The sequence below is a fragment of the Dromiciops gliroides genome, chromosome 1 (assembly GCF_019393635.1).
Source record: "Dromiciops gliroides isolate mDroGli1 chromosome 1, mDroGli1.pri, whole genome shotgun sequence".
In the NCBI taxonomy this organism is placed as follows: domain Eukaryota; kingdom Metazoa; phylum Chordata; class Mammalia; order Microbiotheria; family Microbiotheriidae; genus Dromiciops; species Dromiciops gliroides.
In genome coordinates this window covers 734,603,867-734,618,204 of record NC_057861.1, presented here as the reverse complement: position 1 = coordinate 734,618,204, position 14,338 = coordinate 734,603,867, and the positions used below count along the sequence as shown (strand labels likewise).

The following is a 14,338-nucleotide window of genomic DNA, read 5'->3' as shown; positions in this document are numbered from 1 at the left end:
CTTTTGAGGTATCTATACCATTTATATATATAAAGGCATATGTAATGAGAGCCAACCTAGGCATCAGGAAGTCCTCCTGCTTCTGACTCATCCTGACTTGGTGACCCTGGACCAGTAACTAACCTCTCATTTCCCCAGGCATCTCTCTAAGAATATAAATTGCTGAGCAGTTGTGGGTTGACAGAAACAGTTTCCTGACTTATGTTCCCCACACCAATGAAATCATAAGTCCAGTCTAATATACATCTATGTATGCATGTACATACACATATACACATGTATTGATGTGCATATATACATGTATATGTGTATCTATGCATTGTCTGATTTAATAAATTGTACATATTAAAAGTTTGCTGAGGTTGTTTGAATGGGAAATGTTACGACAATGACATCATCATATTATCATTACAGGACCACCATTTAAATGTTCTATTTTTTAAAAAAGCTCCCCCCCCCAACTCACCTAAAGACTTGTGGATTTCAAGGGATTAATACCTTACAGACATCAAATAAATTGTTACTTAGCACAAACACACCAAAAAGCATCTTTTATTCCTATCAGAGATTTAGAGTTAGAAGGAACATTAGAGGTTGCCTAGTCCAATCTCCTCATTTGTAGAAGAGAAGACACATTCAAAGAAGTCCAGCAATTTGCCCAAGCTCACACAGGGCAGATTTTAAGAAATGAGGCTGGAATTGAAACTCATATCTTCTTCTTCTTCTTTTTTTTTTTTAAGTGAGGCAATTGGGGTTAAGTGACTTGCCCAGGGTCACACAGCTAGTAAGTGTTAAGTGTCTGAGGCCAGATTTGAACTCAGGTACTCCTGACTCCAGGGCCGGTGCTCTATCCACTGCGCCATCTAGCTGCCCCGAAACTCATATCTTCTAATACTAGGGCCCAGAACCCTTCTTGGGGCCCCATAGGATCCCCTTTTCTCAATTACCTTTATAGGACTTAACTTCAAGGAGGATACTTGTCAGCTCTAGCTGATCAATTCTTTCAGATTTCTTTCTTTAGGAAAACACTCAGTCATTCCCCCAATTGATGATAGAGACCTTCCGATGACTATACTACTAACCTAAAAACTGCTACCAGGGGATGGGGGTCTTCAGCGTTAGTAAATAGAAATCCCACATAGGACCCTTCTGCTGTCAGTTGACCTATAGGATGAACAAAGGGCAAATGGCTCATATAATCATTCTAAGACTAGTTCTTTAGACAAAGGAAAAGAGAGAACTGAGCCAATTAACTTCACAATTCATGCCTCTATCCCTCACATTGGCTTCAAGGAAACAGATGACTGAGGCTAAAGTTGTTGGGTATCTGGGTTGTTGGTTTTTGGTTTTTTCCCTTTCGGCTTGAATTATCTGTATAATTGTCTTAAGTCAGTTCAGCATGGAATCTCCACCCCCCCACACACCCCATGTTTCTTTTTCTTTTCTTAGATGAGGAAGGTGTTCTTGAGTTCTTCCTTTTTGCTTTCCTCTATGGATGTGAAAGCAACACTTTTCTCAAAGTGCCCGAGATTGTTTGGTTATAGATACTGTAGATAAAAGCAGGTAGATATTATTACCCAGAATCCAGAAATGAATTTTCAAGTCAATTGTCCCCTTGGACACGTTTGCTGTGAAGGAACTGAGTCATTTGAGGAAGACTAAAGTCATTGGATGGCTAGCTCCAGCAAATTGTCCTTGGGGGTTACTTCTAAACCTGACCTTTTTTGTAGGCAAGGTTCTTTTTCTGGAGGGCATCAGGGAAAGATGTGAGAATTAAACAGAAGGGGAGATGATGTGGTTAATGATATTAAAATCCCTTTTGGCCAATGTTAAATTTCCAGAGAGCTACTGTATGCAAACAAACAAACAAAAGTGAGATTGGGAATAGGCTCCTCTATTTCCTCTTGGAGGGAGGTGGGAGGGTGGGAGAAGAATGGTGACATTGATAGAAACTGGGAGAAGCAAGGAGGGAAAACTAATGCTAATTATTTCCTTTAGTGTCAGGCAATTCAAGATTTTTGGAAATGAGTAATCCTATTCCGATGAGTGGCAGTCGAGTCTGGGTAGAAGAGTATTGGGTAAGGAATGCCATTCAGCAGAGTGGGGCTTTATTTTCTGGGTGACCCTGAGGAGGCACTAACCTCTCTAGCCCTTGTTCCTTATTTGCAAGAAGGGAATGGACTGTTCCCATAATTACCATATGGGGAAATTATTTGAGTTTAAAAAGTGTATAAAACATGCTTGGTAGCTAAATGGTCTATATATAACATGACACTTTGACAATGTCCACTTTTATTTCTGTGACAGTTCCCTTATGAGAAAGCCAAGTTCAGATATGTTGCCAGATTGGGGAATTCTGGGATAGCATCTCCCAAGCTTCATAGGGAGGTGATACTCCATATAAAGTGTATTGTGTAGACAATCTCCTTAGGGATAGGAGATAGAGATTGGACTTGCGGTTTCCCTCAGGGAGGGAATCTAAGTGCCCTGCAGAAAAGGACAGCACTCTGGTGTTCTTTGTAATGGACCCCCTTCAGAACCTCCAAGTCAGAGTTGAAGATCCCTCAGAGAACATAACGATCAAACTTGGTTTCCTGCTGGCTGGTGGAATGTAGCTTTTGTTTTTGCATCTTCTTCCAAATATCTCTCTCCTCCCTCCTCATTGCTACACTTATAACAGAAAAATAAAAAGGAGAGATAAAAAAGCAGTTCAACTAAGATAATCAACAAATATATCAACTAAGTCTGTCTGTATATGCACCATTCCACACCCATAGACCCCAGCTTCCCCTATTTATGGAAAGATAGGAGGGAAATTAATTTTCTCATTTTTTTTTCCTCCTGGTCATGGCTTGGTGATTATAAGTATGCACTATCCAGATTTGTTTCTATTTTGCTCTTGTTCTTTCCATTTATATTGTTGCAATCATTATGGATATTTCCAAGTTGTATTTATATCACCTTGCATCAGTTCACATAAATCTTCCCATGCGTGGTTGAATTCTTTATTCTTATCACTTTTCTTTTTACCATTATAAGAATAATCCATTATAGGCAGAGGCCACAATTTACTTAGCCATTTCATAAGGATGAAACTTTTAAGTAATGAAAAGGGGAAGAAATCTGATTATCCTTTTGAGAAAATTGAAAGATATAAATCTAATTGGTTCGTGGGTTGTTGGTATTTTTATGAGCACCTATGGCATGTAAAGTTTTCTGAACAGATTCAGAGTAAATCTTTTATTCAGTAGTCTGAGGAGAATATATTCTAATTAGGAAGCTGGAACAAACACACATGAAAAAGCCCAAAAGCCACCAAGAAGGAGAATGTATAAATAATTACCATAAATAATGATGATAGAACCAGAGATTTAGAGTTAGAAGGGCCCAAGAAGTCATTTAGTCCAAACCTCTCATTTTAGAGAAAGGCAACTCAAAGTCAAAGAAGTTAAGTGACTTGGCTAGGGTCACATAGCTAGTCCATATGAGGCAGGATTTATATGTGTGTGTGTGTGTGTGTGTGTATAAACACACACACATACATATATATATTTCATTTTCTCAATTAGCAAATATTCATTTCTCCCCCTCACACCTCCCTAGTTGAAAAGAAAAACAAAACCCTTGTAACAAATCTGAGCAAAGCAAATGTTGACATTATTCATGACTAAAAATGTCTGTTTTCATCTTGAATCCAACACCTCTCTATTTGGAGGTGGGTAAAAAGATCATAATTAGGGAGCAGCTAGGTGGCACAGTGGAATTCAGAAGGACCTGAGTTCAGAGCCGGCCTCAGACACTTGACACTTGCTAGCTATGTGACCCTGGGCAAGTCACTTAACCCCCATTGCAAAAAACAAAACAAAAAAAGATCATCATTAGTATTCTGGAATAAGAAGCAGGATTTGAATCGACTTCTTCTGGGCTCCAGGTTCAGCATCCTATCCATTACAGCATGCTTTCTCCCTCTCCATGATGTTAGCAAGTACTAGAGGGATAGTAGAATGGTCAGAGATGATGGGTGGGCCAAAAGAGGACTTCTTGGTGGAGGTCATCTTAGAGAAGGGTTTTGATGATGGGATGGTACCTAGTACCAAGAGGCTTGGTAAAGCCTCAACCTCAGTGCCCCCTGGAGCTTCTCCTGATCCTCCTGCTTCATAAGATCCAATGTTTAGAGCTGGAAAGTTCTTTAGAGGATCAATTAGTTCATCCCTCTCATTTTACAAATAGAAAAGTGAGGCACAAAGAATAAGGCCACCTAAGAGCTCCCTCACTCATCAAATTACATTACATCGACTCAATTGATTAAGATGGTATATACCTTAATACAGGGATTCAGCATCTGAGATCTGTGAGCTTTTTCAGGAAATAATATTCTGATGGCTATCTTTTGATATGATTGATTTTTAAATAATTGTATGTTTTTATTTTATGCATTTAAAAATATTCTTCTGAGAAGGGGTTCATAGGTTGCACCAGACCAAGGGAGTCAAGACACACACAAAAAAGCTCAAAAACCCCTGCTCTAACAGAATGAAAGTTTTCAGAGGTCAAGCACCTGTGTTTTAATGTTTTGTTTTGTTTTGCTTTGCTTTGTTTTGAATCTTTGGATCTGCAGGGCCTACAGAAAGTGATGCACACAAAAGTTCAGTGAGATTTGTTTATTTGAATTGCATATGGAAGATATTCATGCATAAGGGCAGGAGAGTAGGATCAAGTAAGGCATGTGAGTAGGGTTGCAGACAAGTTTGGCTGGAACATAGTGTGAACTGGGAATAATGAGAGATAAGGGTGGGTCTGAGCTGGGCAATTAATCCAAATGAAAGAGTAAAATGGAACTTGAGAAGACTCAGACAACACCTATGGGAATAGTAATTGGGCTCTGTGAAAATGAAAAGGTTCAGGGCATCTGGGTAGCGCAGTGAATAAAACACTGGTCCTGGATTCAGGAGGACCTGAGTTAAAATCTGGCCTCAGACACTTGATACTTAAGATGTGCAACCCTGGGCAAGTCACTTAACTCTCATTGCCCTGCAAACAAAAAATTTTTAAAAATACTCAACCAAGAAAAAATAAACATAAAATTACTTGCAGATTGATTAAAAAAATGAAGAGGTTGCACCTCTGATATCTTTTCTATTTCTAAATCTGTGATCCCTCCACCACAGAGTCATAGGCTTATCAATTTAGAGATGGGAGGGACCTTAGAGGGCACCCAGTCCAAACCCTTTATTTTACATTTGAGAAAACTGGGATTCCCACAAGTGACTTGCCCAGGTATCAGGGGTCTGAGTTAGGCTTTCGACTCATTTTTCCTCCATCCTAGCCAAGGGCTTTCTTCACTGTGTCATCTGGCTGATTGTAATTGGTGTGCTACAGGGAGAGGAACCCTGGACTCAGAGGGATCGGGATTCATTTCTGGTCATTATTTCTGTGATGCTGGCCAAGTCATTGAATATCTCCAGGCTCATCTGCTCCATGAAGCAGCTGGGCTTGGTGAGCTCTTCACATCTTTCTCACAATCTGTAATCCTTGATTCCAGCGGTCATTTAACTTCCCCTGGAAGACTTCCAGTGCTGGAGAAATGCTCTGCCTCCTCAGGCAGTCCATTCTACTTTTGGACAGTACAGTTAGGAAAGGTTTTGTTATAGCAAGCTATTGTGATGCTCCTCTGCAGCCTTGGCCCTTATGTCTAGGTTAGTCATCTGGGACCAAACAGAAAAAAAAAAAATGGAATCCCTGTTCTCTATTATAGCTCTTCAAATACTGAAGATGGCAATGAATCATCAGTAAGGAGGGGAGGGAGAGGAGTGAAGAGGAGAAGAGTAGAGAGGAAAAGAGAGAAGAGGAGAAGACAGGAGGGGAGGGGAGAAGAAGGGAGGGGAGAAGAAGGGAGGAGAGGAGAAGAGAGGAGAGGAGGGCAGGGGAGGAGAGGAAAGGAGAAGAGAGGAGAGGAGAAGAGAAGAAAGGACAGGAGAGGAGAGGAAAGGAGAAGAGAGAGGAGGAGAAGGGAGGGGAGGAGAGGAGAAGAGAGGAGGGGTGGAGAGGAGAAGAGAGGAGAGGAGGGGAGGGGAGGAGAGGAAAGGAGAAGAGAGAAGAGGAGAAAACAGGAGGGGAGGGGAGAAGAAGGAAGGAGCGGAGAGGAAAGGAGAAGAAAGGAGAGGAGAAGAGAGGATAGGGCAGGACAGGACAGGAAAGGAGAGCACCACTACACATGTTTTTGACTTCTGAGGGAGAGAATCAGCATAAGAGTGCAACTTAAGTGAGAATAGGCCAATTAGTTGTGGGAGAATTGTATAGTAATCATGATAGTTTGTGTTTATAGTGTATATATCTGCTATTTACTTATTGGTGAACATACTGTGTCTCCCTAGAAGATCATATTCTCCTTGAAGGTGGGAACTTTCATTTTTAATTCTTTCATTTTAAAATCTCCAGTGCCAGCCCAATGGTTGGCATATAGTAGGTTCTTTTTTTTTTTTTTTTTTTTTTTTTGAGGCAACTGGGGTTAAGTGACTTTCCCAGGGTCACACAGCTAGTAATTGTTAAGTGTCTGAGGCCGGATTTGAACTCAGGTCCTCCTGAATCCAGGGCCGGTGTTCTATCCACTGAGCTACCTAGCTGCCCCTGATTGATTGCTTGAAGAGTAAAGTTAGCATGATAGCAACCTAGACATCCCTGACTTTTTGGTTTCTTTAAATATCACTTATAGGGCTATTTATTTCTTTTATCTTACCCTTCCTACCAAGATTATAGAATCATCAACTGAGAAGGGCCTTGAAGGCTGTTGTGTCCATCCAGCCTTCTTATTTTACAGATGAGGAAACTGAAGCACAGGATGTTAGTTGGTGTAAGATGAGGCAGAATTTCACTAGATATAAAGCCTTCCTAGACCAAGAATGTGTCTCTGTCAGTTACCTAAAGAACCCTTTATCACTTTGTCCATTTTCTGAAATGGGACCCTGACACCCACTATTTGGTGGGTTAGTTACTTAAATTGAAAGCCAAAAATCAAGCCAAATCTTGAGCTCACACCAGAGAAATTCAAACCCATTTTATTAATATGAATGCCAGAGACCTATCTGTGACTGGTCTTATGCTGATGACTGCATTACTATTATTACTGTTTGCTGACCTGCTAATATATTTATATGCCTTTGAATCACAGTTTTAGAACTGAAAAGGATCTTAGACATCACATTATGGGAGGCATCATTATTTAGTGAAAAGACTTCTGGATTTGGAGTCAAAAGACCTTGGGAATGTCTCTCAAGAGGCTTAGACCAGATATCTTTTGAGGTCCCTTCTAGCTCTTAATCTTCAAAATATATTCCTCTATTTAATTTATAGATGAGGATAAAGTGAGGCCAGGCAGAAGGAGAACTATGCCCTGAACTTCAGGTTCCTGGCTTTAAGTCTAGAACTCATACCTTTGCCAGAATACCCCAATGAGGTATGAACAAGTAGGGGAATACCTGAAGTTAAGAGGATCACTCTGTGATGGCTGAATATCAGAGGGTGGCAGAGAGGGATAGGCAAAAAAGCCCAATATTTGGAGTCAGACAGCCTAGTTTCATATCCCAAATCTCCTACTTACTGCCTTGTGACCTTGGCCAAATCAAAATGTGGCTAGGTGACCTTGGTCAGACCTTCTCTGGACCTTTCTTTCCTCATCCATGAAACTAGTTTCCCTCTGAGAATCAGAGGGAATTATAGAAGCTCTTTGAGAACAAGGACTATCTTGATTTTCTTTTTATATACTCATCATTTGGCATGAAGCTTTATACACAATAAGTACTTACTCAATCCTGCCCATTCCATTCCAACGAACACAAAGTTAGACATCCAAAAGTCATTCCCCAGCACAGTACATGTAAGTGTAGGGAAAGTATAATAAAACAATTCTCAAAAGAAATTCAAATCAACACATATAACCTATAACAGATTGTTTATCATCTCAGGGAGAGGCAAGGGGAAGAAGGGAGGGATAGAATTTGAAATTCAAAACAAAACAAAAAATGAATGTTAAAAGTTGTTTTTACATACAACTGGGGGAAAATATTATGTTGGTTTTTTGTATTTTTTAGTGAGGCAATTGTGGTTAAGTGACTTGACCAGGGTCACACAGCTAGTAAGTGTTAAGTGTCTGAGGCCGGATTTGAACTCAGGTACTCCTGACTCCGGGGCCAGTGCTCTATCCACTGCCCCACCTAGCTGCCCCAATATTATGTTTTTTTTTCTTTTAAAAAGAAATGGGATAGAAAATGATGCAAATCAGACAACAGATTTGAGAGGGAAGATGGGGCAATGGGAAAAGAACTGGTTTTGGAGTCTGATGACCTGAGTTCCAATCTCGCTTCTTACTATACCTGCAACTTTTGGTAATATATTTAATCTCTTCGGGCCTTTGTTTGCTCATTTGTAAAATAAAGATGTCTGACTTTTAGGTTCTAAGCTCTAAATTATGACTAATAAGAGAAATGCAAATTAAAATTACTCTGAGGTTTTAACACACACAAAGCAGATTGGGGAAAATGGAAATGGTGGTCACACATTGAGACTACAGGAAGACAGGTACACTACCACACTGTTGGTAGAACTATGAACTGGTCCATCCATTATGGAAGGCATTTTAGAATTATGTAGGAAAATGACTAAATTACTTAGTGCTTAGCACAATTTTTGGCCCATAGTAGGTGCTTAATAAATGCTTCTTGGCTTGACCTGACCAAACTCTTCATGTCCTCTGCTGGGCATCTGTCCCAAGGAGGTCAAAGACAGAAAGGTCCCATATATACAAAAATATGCATAGAATTTTTTGTAGTAGCAAAGAAATGGTGTAGGTCTTCATCGATTGGGAAATTGCTAAATAAAATGCAGCATGTGAATGTAATGAACTATTCCCTTGTTGTAAATAATGACAAATTGAAGGCTATCCAAGTAACATGGGAGGACCTACGTGAATGGATACAGAATTAAGCAAATGGTACCAGGGAAATAATATGCACCATTGCAGTGATGTAAACAGAAAGCATAGTAAAAGGAAACTGAGCACTACATAATTTCTAAAAGGTAATCCTGAGGGGCAGCTAGGCGCAGTGGATAGAACACCAGTCCTGGATTCAGGAGGATCTGAGTTCAAATCCCACCTCAGACACTTAACACCTACTAGCTGTGTGATCCTGGGCAAGTCACAACCCCAATTGCCTCACCAAAAATAAAAAAATAAATAATAAAATAAAAAGTAATCCTGGACCTGACAGATGAGAAAATGAACTTTCTTCCTGCTATTGGAGTAGTGGGGGACTATGGACATTGAATTTTGTATTTGTTTTCATGTTGATGAGTGGTTGACTTTGCTTAACTTCTTTTGTTGTTATAAGAGAAGGCTCTTGGGAAGAGGAGGTATACCTTGAAATGACTGTAATATGAAAATAAAAGACAATAATAAAACCTCTATTTTATTTGATTTATTACTTTTAATAATAATAAACATTTTCCCTTAAAGTTTTGAATTTCAAATTCTATCCTTCCTTCCTTCTTTCCTTCTCCTCCCCACCTCTCTGAGGTGGTAAGCAATCAGATATAGGTTAGACATGTGCAATTATGTAAAACATTACCACATTGATCATTCTGCATAAGAAAACTTGAATAAAAGAAAAAAAGGAAAGAAAAGAAAAAATAGCGTGCTTCAGTCTGTGTTAAATCAGTATCAGTTCTTTCTCTGGAGGTGGATAGCAGGCTTCATCTGTAGTCCTTTGGGATTGTCTTGGATTATTATAATTCTGGGAATAGTTAGGTCTTCCACAGTTCTTCATCAAACAATATGGCTGTCTCTGTGCGCAAGGTTCTCCTGGTTCAGTTCACTTCACTAGACATCAATTCATACAAGAATTTCCAAGCCTTTTTGAAATCGTCCTGCTTGTCACTTCTTATAGCAAAATAATATTCCATCATAACCATATACCACAGCTTGTTTAGCCATTCCCCAATTGGTGGGCATTCCTTTGATTTCCAATTTTTTTTTTTTTAGTGAGGCAATTGGGGTTAAGTGACTTGCCCAGGGTCAAACAGCTAGTAAATGTTAAGTGTCTGAGTCCGGATTTGAACTCAGGTTCCCCTGACTCCAGGTCCGGTGCTTTATCCACTGTGGTGCTCTATCCACTGCACCATCTAGCTGCCCCGATTTCCAATTTTTATCCCTGGCAAAAAGAGCTACTAGAAATCTTTTTTTGTACTAATAGGTCTTTCTGGGGGGATGTCTTTGGGATATAAACCTAGCAGTGGTACTAATCAAATGTTTAAAAAAGGAAATTAAGGGGAAGGAAGGAGGGAGGGACTAAGGGAAAGAAAGGAGGAAGAAAATTAAAGAAGGAAGGAAAGAAGGAATGAAAGAAAAGGGGGGAAGGGAGGCAGAAAAGGAAGGAAAAAAGGAAAGAAGGAAATGTAAAGAGAAATAAAGAAAATGAGGGAATTGGACTAGATGATGGCTAAAGGCCCCTTCCACTGAACCTCTACTAAGGCTGGTCCTGCTTCATCCTGCTAGGTTTTCTAGATGACTTGCATGTCAATCTTCTTTGCAAAGGCTTACTGGTCTATATACAATCCGGTGCATCTCATGCACATGTAACCAGCTACTATTAAGTCCACATCAGCAGGACTCTCTTTGAAGCCAATATCCAAAGGAAAATTTGAGGCGTTTGGCTAAAAAGTCTATCTTACAGCTGGGAGAGGGATAGCAAATCCAAAGGTCATGTGATGGGATCTTTTTTTTTTTGTCCTGCTACAAGACAGCCATTCTCTTCTTACAAAGAGCTTTTCAAAAATCCTCACGTATTTGTATTCTGAATACTAAGATAGAAGAAAGGGGGTGGGGGTGGGGAAGAGAATACCTTAGTTTCATAAATTAATTTGCATAAATCTGAAATGTTCAAAAAACACTAAAAAAAAAAAGGAAATTCATGCTCATGTCAAAGCTTGTCCTACTAACTGGATTCTGTGATATGAGATCAATGTGAATTGTAAAGGACTTATTCACCACACACTATTCTTTGTATTAATTGGCACCAATAACACTAAATAGATTGCTTCCTGAAATCTAAGCCTGGCAATTAGTGGCTTGTCAGGTACCTATCGGATGTTGGCAAAATAATTGGGTTTGCAGTTTGTTTTTGCTCCCAAACAGGTCTGACAGAACCTAGCAGTCGTGCTCATGGCAGGAAGATGGAGAATCAACTGTGTTGAGTGGCTGTGGGCTTCCCTCAGCACAAGAACTATGGTTCATTAAAAACAAGATCTCTGGGCAGGGGGACTGTCTTCTTCCTAGCCCATGCAGGTTAATAATCAAGATGGTGTCAGAATTTTCATTTGATCAGGGTAAATGTAATCAGCATTTAAAATATCACAAAATGTCTAAACTTGAAGCCTGAAAAAAAGCCACATCAAATCAGAGCAAAGCCCAGATCTTAGGAGTCTTATTTACTTCCCAGCACTGCCTTGACAATAGGATTTCATCCAGAATATTAGTAAGAGGGCAGAGGTGGTAATACAGGTATCACTCCTACATGCACTGATAAATGGTCTTGGCTGGAGTAGAAGATGTTTGGGTTTGTTTTGTTTTTTTAGAAATAAGAAATGAGGACTTTTTCTGCCCTGCACTCCCTAGCCCAGAGTCCCTCTGCCACCTCATCCTAAAACCATTATTTCTGACTTATTGTGGATTTAGGTCAAGAAGGGAGGATGATATCAGGAGACAAGAGGCATAGGTACAGAAGGATGATGTGATATGATGATCATAATGACAGGAATCTTCCTTGGGCGTAACTCAGGTTTCATCCGTATGGAAATTCCCTCCATGCTTATGGATATGTCCATACCTCCCCTACCACAAGGTTGTTGCCTTCAATCTTAGTCAGTTGGAAAGATTAGGCCAAAGATAGCTTTTCCAGAGCAGAGAGAAGCCAACAAAAGTGATCAAGTCCTGCCTCTGCCTCTTATCATGTCTGTGACCATGGGCAAATCAGACGATGTTTAGAGGAACTGAAAACCATATAAAAGTTTTGAGGGGCAGAAAGGTTCACAGTGAGTCTGTTTCTGGGTTCCTTTTACTAACTCTGTAAAATGAAGAAGTTGAATCAAGTAGTCCCTAAAGTCCCTGCAAGCTCTAAACATATAGCCTTAAAACCATAGAATGGAGGATTTTGCCTGATTTTTTTCCTGCCAGTATAACAAATCGGGCATCCATATAACTAAGGTTTTCTTTTGAAGTCACCCATAATTTATCAGCCTTCTGAAAATGTGTTACCAGCTCATCAGCCCCATGGAATTAGTCCCACTCCTCCCTCCCCAATCACCCAAATAACAATATTGACAATATTGAGTATTACTGAAAGCCCTACACTTGTCAGTTGTGGATGATGCCCAGTGCTGATGAGTTTTCTCTAGGGAGAGGAGATTGGAAGGAAACTCAGCTGGTATATTCTGAGAGGCAGTGCTGAACTCATCAGATTTCTCATCTTCATGTCTTTCCCTGAGACTTTGGGTTCTCAGACTTATAAGCCACAACCCTGGGCCAATCTAGACAATACAGACAGCAGGTAATCCTGCCCCACTCCCAACAACCACTACCATGATGCCAACATGGGAAAAAGGTAATAGAGACCACCTGTACCTATATTGCAGCACTCATGCTCAGCTGGTCAGTCTGGAGCCCACACTCACTATGACACTCATCAAGCCCTCACTCAGCACTAACAGTGGGGAGGTTTGATCCTAGGGTTATAACCACAAACCCTCTCATTACCTGGCTCCCTAAATACCCATACAGTACTGCTGACATGGTCGTCACTTGCCATTCATGTCAGGTGTAGCCATGGGCACAGGAAGGTGTTTCGGGACATCTCCCATGTCCCTACAAGGAATTATCTTCAACAAGTTCTATCTCTGTTCCTAGCAGGTCCTCAATTAGAAGGGACTTCAGGAGCTACCTAGCACAAGCTGTTCCTGGACAAGAAATCTCCCTATACTATACCTGGCAAGTGGTCATCTAATTCATGTTTGAGTTTTTCCAGTCAGAGCAAATCTGTTCCACTTTTGGGTTGTTATCATTGTTAGCATGTCCTTCCTTGCATTAAGTCAAAATTTACTTCTTTGCAGATAGATGGTGCAGTAGATAGAGCATGGGGCCAGGAGTCAAGAAGATCTGAGTTCACATTTGATCTTACCAGCTGTGTGACCCTGGGCAAGAGACATAATTTCTGTCTGCCTCAGTTTGTTCATCTGTAAATGAGTTGGAGAAGGACATTTCCTTCAGCTACTCTAGTATCTTTGCCAAGAAAACCCCAGATAGGGTTGCAACTATTCTGATGTAGCTGAAACAACTGAAGAACAACAACAATCTTGTTGGGTTGTTATATTGGTAAGCGCTTAGCAAAGAACCCAGCAAATTGTAGGCACTTAAAATACTTGTCTTCTTCCTTCCTTCCTTCCTTCCTTCCTTCCTTCCCTCCTTCCTTCCTTCCCTCCTTCCTTCCTCTCTCCCTTCCCTCTCCCTCCTCCCTCTACCTAGTTCTGCCTTTAGTAAGCCTAAATCCTGCTAGCCTTTCAAATTAAGACAGCTGTCATGTCCTTTCTGAGCCTTCTTTTCTCCAGGGTAACCAACCTCAAATTTTCTACCTATTCTCATCTAGCATCAACTTGAAAGCATGCACCCTCACAGCTTCCCTACTCTGTACTTAGATTTTTGCTTATCAGTGTCTTTCCTAAAACTTAGGAGCATATAATAAAATTCTAGCCTCGCAACCTGCATCTCCCTTATTGCAACCTAGAATTTCCATACCTTTCTCGGCTGCCATTACAGACTGTTAACTCATACTACTGAGTCTTCAGTTTACTAAAACCCTGTTATCTGAACTGCTGTTCACCTACCTCCTTTACTGGTGAACTTGAATTTTTGAATACAAGTTTAAGACTACCTTTGTTCCTATTAAATTCCCCATATTTGGCTTAATGTTCTACCCTGTCAAAATCATTTTCTAGTCTTTACTCTGCCATTTGAAAGTTTTAGCTCTACCTCCTAGGGTTAGGCCCTCAAAAAACTTGATAAGCATACCATTATGATTTTTATCAAAATCATTCATTAAAAAAATGTTAAACTATACAGAGTCAAGCACAGATCCCTGAGGCCTTCCACTAGAGACCTTGAAAGCTGACATATAACCATTAATAACTACTCTTTAGGTATGAACATTCTACCAGTTCCAATTCTCTACCTCATTGTACTCTTGGGTAGTTCTCATCTCCCCATGTTGTTGATGAGAATAGCACAAGGCACTTCAAT

At 40.2% G+C, this 14,338-nt stretch overlaps 1 pseudogene; it reads left to right on the top strand.

Annotated features, from left to right (window-relative positions):
* Positions 1-4,017: 4,017 nt before the first annotated feature.
* Positions 4,018-14,338, top strand: part of LOC122753923 — a 41,444-nt pseudogene continuing 31,123 nt past the window's right edge.